Source organism: Bidens hawaiensis, unplaced genomic scaffold (genome assembly GCF_021521415.1).
Source record: "Bidens hawaiensis isolate Kalapana, Puna unplaced genomic scaffold, B.hawaiensis_p1.1 tig00007049_1, whole genome shotgun sequence".
Taxonomy (NCBI): domain Eukaryota; kingdom Viridiplantae; phylum Streptophyta; class Magnoliopsida; order Asterales; family Asteraceae; genus Bidens; species Bidens hawaiensis.
This window is the reverse complement of record NW_027491485.1, coordinates 511686-517953: the sequence shown is the minus strand read 5'-3', so window position 1 is coordinate 517953 and position 6268 is coordinate 511686.

Genomic DNA, 6268 nt, shown 5'->3' with positions numbered 1-6268 from the left:
TTAGAATAAATTGTTAAACTTGTTCAAACATTCTACCAAAAGAAACTCATCTTGAACACTTATTTTTTATTTTTGACCAATCTTGCAACAAACTTTTAAACCACTAACATTAATATTTTGTTAAACTTGCAAAACTTAAAAACGTTTTACAATAAATGAATTTTCAAATAACTTTGAAAAGACTGTTTAAATTTATGTTGACTTTGGAAAGATTAACTTTATCATAAAATTGGTTGCTAAATAAGTATATATGTGTGTGTGTGTGTGTGTATGTTAAAAGGAAAATCAAACCCGAGCTGACCCATTAAAAATATGTATTTAACTCTAAAAAGTTTTGAAATATAATTTGTTATTATGAAAATGTCAAATCCGTTTTAAACTAATTTATTAACTGCTTAACAAAAATGGTTTGTAAAAACAATCAAGAATTTAATTTGTTCTTATTTGAAATTCAAAATTTTGACCACAAATTAAAACATAATAGGATTAGATAATGTTAATTTTGTTAAACGTGTTATATATAGAAACTTTCTAAACATAAGTTTGAATATAATAAACCGGTTTATTGTAAATAATTATCTCCAAAAATAACATATTGATTATAAAAAATACTATTATTAGAATAATTATACATTGAATATTATAAATTAAAAAAATAAATTATAATCAAATAATCATATCCAATAATAACCGATTTATTATAAAAAAAGTATAATTAGAATGTATTATATTCTAATATTTAATATTTCCATGTTTAAGGTTTTTTGAAAATCAATTAATATTTAATAATAATACATTGAGTAATTTAGGAATCAAATAATAACAATAACATAAATTATTTCCTTAATTATCGTTTTTATAGTCAAAGCTTTAAATAGAATTTGAATTTCAAATTATAGTAAACATGTCAACTAATAACGGATTAAGTTAATGTACATTCATATTTTTAGAAAATTCTAGAATAAATTATATTTGGAAGATCAATATTATACTTTAATATGTATTTAAGATCAATATTATAATATAGTAAATTTAGTAAATTTATAACTTAGTAATATTAATAAAAAATTAGTAAATATATAATTAAATTTCTGGAATATTAAAGATTAATATTATATATGAAACAAATAATTTACAAACAAATTTATTAAACATTCAAAACAATTGTATTATTATATCGAAGTTTCTGACTTTTGATAAAACTGAATCAAAATTGGCCGGAAAAAAAATCAAAAACTGGGCGGAAATTATGTTTGTTAATATTTAGTAAAGAAAACAATGACAAATTGGACGGAAAAAAAATCAGAAATTGGACGGAAATTCACTTCTTAATATTTAGTAAACAAAACAACAGAAATTGGACGGAAAATTTAAGAATTGGACAAAGAAAACAATAAAAAATTGGACGGAAAAAATTAAGAAATTGGACGGAAATTCACTTCTTAATATTCACTAAACAAAACAATAACAAATTGGCCGGAAAATCTCAAAAAACATAAAATACGCTTATAACAAAGTGGCCGGAATATATTCATCGGCTATTATAATAAATAACTAACTCTATGTGCAAGAATGAATTGTTAATTAGCTTTAATATATTTATCGGAGAATCGATCTGTTATAATCATCATTAATTGACCAAAAAACACCTTATAACATCTCTCTGAGAAACAATCAATTGAACGGAATCGAACCGATTGAAGACATTAATAACTTTGGAAGTGAAGAAAAACATGGTAGATTAAACAATTGTTGGTAAATACTATAGATGTTCGATGTTGGATTTGAGCGGCGGAATTAGGGTTCGTATGTTCTTGAAGAGGTTAGAGAGAAAAATGAGTGGTGAAATTGGTGGTGGGTTATGAAAAATCTTCCAAATATAAGGTTTTTGGGTGTGTGGTGAATATGACGCGTGGCAACATTAGAGACACTCTTAGAATGGAAAGACGGTGAGTTGGAGGCTTAGGTGGACAACCTAGTAAAAAGACATGTGAAAGACTTGTATTGATTTAATAGATTAGTAAGATTCCTATAATGTTCTAACGAGACAAAATATTTCAGTTAAAAACACTCCCGCTTTGTGAAATTATGAATTCAAACTTGTAATTTACAATTTTAATATATAATATTCAAAATTGTGCGTCATATATTGATACAATCTAATCATTCGAAAAGTGTACCAAAAACCATCCTTCTTGTTAGGCTGAGGGGTGTGGGGGGCTCAAACGGGGGCGTGAGTAGGGGCTCCAGCCAATAATATTGTGACGTGTGGCAGAGAGAGAAACTGGATAAGGTGGGTGTTGGAGCCCCCGCTGGAGCCCCTGGCCCTGGTGTGGAGGGGCTCCAGCGGATTTTTTTTTTATTTTTTTATAAATATATTCAAAAAACGTATTATTAAAAAAACTCATAAATTATTAAAAAAACACACACATTAAAAAAAAACACATTAAGATATAAAAAAAAAAAAAAAAATAAAGTACTAAAAAAACATTATTCTTATTCTTCGGCTTGGTCTTCTTCGATCAACCTCTTTCGGATACGTTCCTTTTGCTTTTCCATCAGCATTTGATCGACCGGATTTAGGTTACTGAAGTCTCTTGTAAGGAAGTCCAAATCTCTCATTCGACTTTTTTCCTTTTTGTCATTAGAGACCACCTCCATGGTTTTGTTGAATTTATTGAGAGATTCAACAAGATCGACGATGTTTACGGCTCCCCCCTCAGCCGGTTTTTTCCCCTTGGCGTCCCGTCCCAATGGCCGCCTCCTCGGCGGTGAAAACATCGATTGGTCTGGTGACGACCATAAATCGTCGTAACTATAACCTGAATCTAGGTTTGGGTACCAATTTCCAGCCATGTTTTTAAAAAAAGGTTTGGAAGATGGGTTGATTTTGGGTTTTTTTTGAAGTTGTGGTAATTGTTTTATGTGATTTTGGGTGTGGTATGTGATTTTGGGTGTGGTAATTGGTTTAGGTTTATATATAGGAAAAACAGATTTTTTTTTAATAAAATTAAAGAGCCCAACGGCTCATTTCTCATCCCAACGGCTCTTTCACGCATTCCCATGTCCCTTTACGCCTCTTCCTTCACGCGAACAGGCTTGCGCCTGCTTTGAAAGCCGTGCTCGCGCCCCTCTCGCACCCCTCTCGCGCCTCGGTGGTGTGGTGCTCGCGCCTGGGGGCGCGAGCGGAGGGGCTCTCGCGCCCCCGCTGAAGCCCCACACCCCTCAGCCTTATATATAGGCGACAGAATGAGTCATGATGTTACTATATAATAAAAGTTCCTCATAGAAGATCAGGACACTTGTCAACCATATAGACCACGTGTCAGCCAAAGAAGAAGCCTGCTCTTTTCAAAATCCCGGCTATCCTTTCTATCCCATTCAAATTTTGAAATCAGATAAGCTTCTACCTCTTTACCATCTTCCTAAGTAAGTTTTATGTAGAATCCCTATGAAAAAAAGCTAAACCTACTTGGACATACATACAATCTCTTCCAAACAAACCCTATTCTTCTTCCACGATTCAATCAGTATGTCTTCTTCAATCATCAAGTCATTCATCATCGATTCAACTACTGTTATTGTTTAAAGGTAAAATTTTGAACTGTTTTATGGTTTAATCACTTATGACAGAAATTGAATAGGTTTATGTTTTGAAATAGAATTACTCTCAATTGCAAACACACCACATAAAAGAAATATAATGTATAAATTCGGATTTTAAAGCTTCACACCAAACTAGGGTTACAAATCATAATTGACACAGTGGGTTGTTTCTTCCATCATTTGTGATTTTTAGATTATGGGAAACTACACAAACAGAATCATGTGGGTGTTCAAATATGCAATAAAATCCAAATATTTATATGTAGGGTTTGGTATCACTATTTAAATGCCAAAGCTTTGTTTAATATTTGTAACGGAAGGAAGGATAATTGTGATGTTCTGTAATTATGTTATTTGTTATACAATATTTATAAAATATTATGGGTTATCTAATTAGCCCAACAAATGGTGAAACTCTTAATCTTCAATCAACACGTGGATGCATCAAAAAATTTGGAATTCATGCTTCACGACTGCAATTTTGTAATCTACATCAATATTTTAAGTTGCATGTAATCAACTTGATTGCAAAAGGACATCATAATAGCATCTAGTTTTAATGTTTGTTTGCTATTGTTAGATGATTGTATCTACATAGGAATCTTTTGATCATTATGGCATTAGAAATTGGTTACTATATTGTAACTTAGAAAATTATTGCTATTAAGAGAAAACATATGTTTGTTGTTGGTGCCGATTACTTTAATAGCAGTTCTTGATTAGGGTTTATATTTTACTTATATCCTCTCTATATTCTAATGCCATGTTCGCGGTCTCATGTGAAATCGTTATGGTTCGTTTTGTTTCTATTGAATCAGAAATTCAGAATTTACCGTTTTGTGTTGCGTTTCATCTGAATTTGTATGATACTTTTCTATTTTGCTTTAACCTAACAAACATTCCAATTTGGAATAGGTCCAATTGGAACAAATCTTTTGTCTGCACACTGCATAAAGACATGAAAATCTTTAGATACAGAGGAGACAAGACAACTTTCGCCAACGGCCACTAGAGGCTGATCTCATATTCATCGTTGTCATCTTCACTTCAGTATTTAATGTCTCATGAGAAGCTTATTAAAGCCTCTAATTCACTCGAGGTCGGACAAAGTTGAAATATTATGTTTTCATAGGGAGCATGTTATGTTTGTTTTTAAAAAACCCGTGTATCACACGGGGCATATAAACTAGTGTTTAATAAAGTAGAATGGTAATATTTGATGCAAAAGAATCCTATATTTGAATCCAAATTTGCCTTTACGTCACTCCTTTTCATTGTATTGAATTTTATAAATCTCATCATTTATGTTCAAGCTTTTTTAGGTTAATATTAATAATTTACAATTAATAAATATTTTATTATTTCTATAATAAAGATTAATTAGCTTGTGAATATATTATTCATGATTATTGTCAGATAGTTTTTTATTCGGTTTATTGTGATTGAAGCCCGCTACTCAAGTTTAAATGGTATTCAAGTTTAACAATTATCATAGAATGTGAATGTGTCAAATTGCAACGATCAGAACACAAGTAATAGAAACACTATAGCGTTTTTTTTAAGAAATAAAGGCCGGACAAACGTACAACCATCAGTAAATTTATCAAATTTGTAAATGTTATTTTTTCCCCTGAAATGGATAATGAAAGTAGCGCATTTTTTCTACAAATTGTCATTGAATTTTTACGTAAACCAACACCTAATAAATAAGTAACTATCCATTGACACATGTTATAATTCTATGAGTCCCACTCATTCTTTTTTTCGCTTCTCTTATTTCATCTTTCAGCCACTTCGTGCCATCAACATATAAATTTACAACTTACACTAAAGTAAACTTCATTTATTATACATGGGTTTCTAGTTAATTTAAGCGGGCATCTTTATTAAACTGGTGAAAATTTGTGAAGCTAGAATATGAGGGAACTAAAATTTGAAGAGTAAAGTGCTATTTTCGTCCTTGTGGTTTGGCAAATAATGCGAATTTAGTCCAAAAAGTTTATTTTTTGCATATGGACCCTCCACGTTTTCAAGTTCTTGCCAATTACATCCAAATCACTAACCCCGTTAAATTTAATCGTTAAGTTAGGGGTAGACATGTCTTTTCACTATTTATTTATTATAATACTTATTTCAGTGAACTGCGGTTTTCGCCCTTGTGGTTTTTCCAAATCTGCGGTTTTAGTCCAATAGTTTCAAGTTTGCAATTTCCATCCTTGTAGTTTCATTTCACTTGCAATTAAACCCGAATTTATTAGCCCCGTTAAGTCTAGTCATTAATTCATTTGCGTGTCTCTCATGTGACGACCGGTTTTGTTGTTTTTCTCCCCAAATAAATCTCAGTCCTAATTCGCAAGCCCCCTCACGTGAGGGGATGGGTGTATGTGACACTCGTCAATTTCAGGTTAACTCTGTTAATCCGAACTCCGTTAATTCAAACTTAAGATCACACGTACCGTAACGCATATCTCATTACATTTAAATTAGGGTTTTAAATGACGCATGACAATCACTACACAAGTAGTCTTTCGGAATTTCACCGAAACACACACGAGTCGACTCAAACCGTTGGTGAACAAACGATAAGTATCATAAAGAAGTTGATAATTATGTGTTACGTTTATGTGCTACTTGGTGTTTACTTGCATAATGTTAATTCATG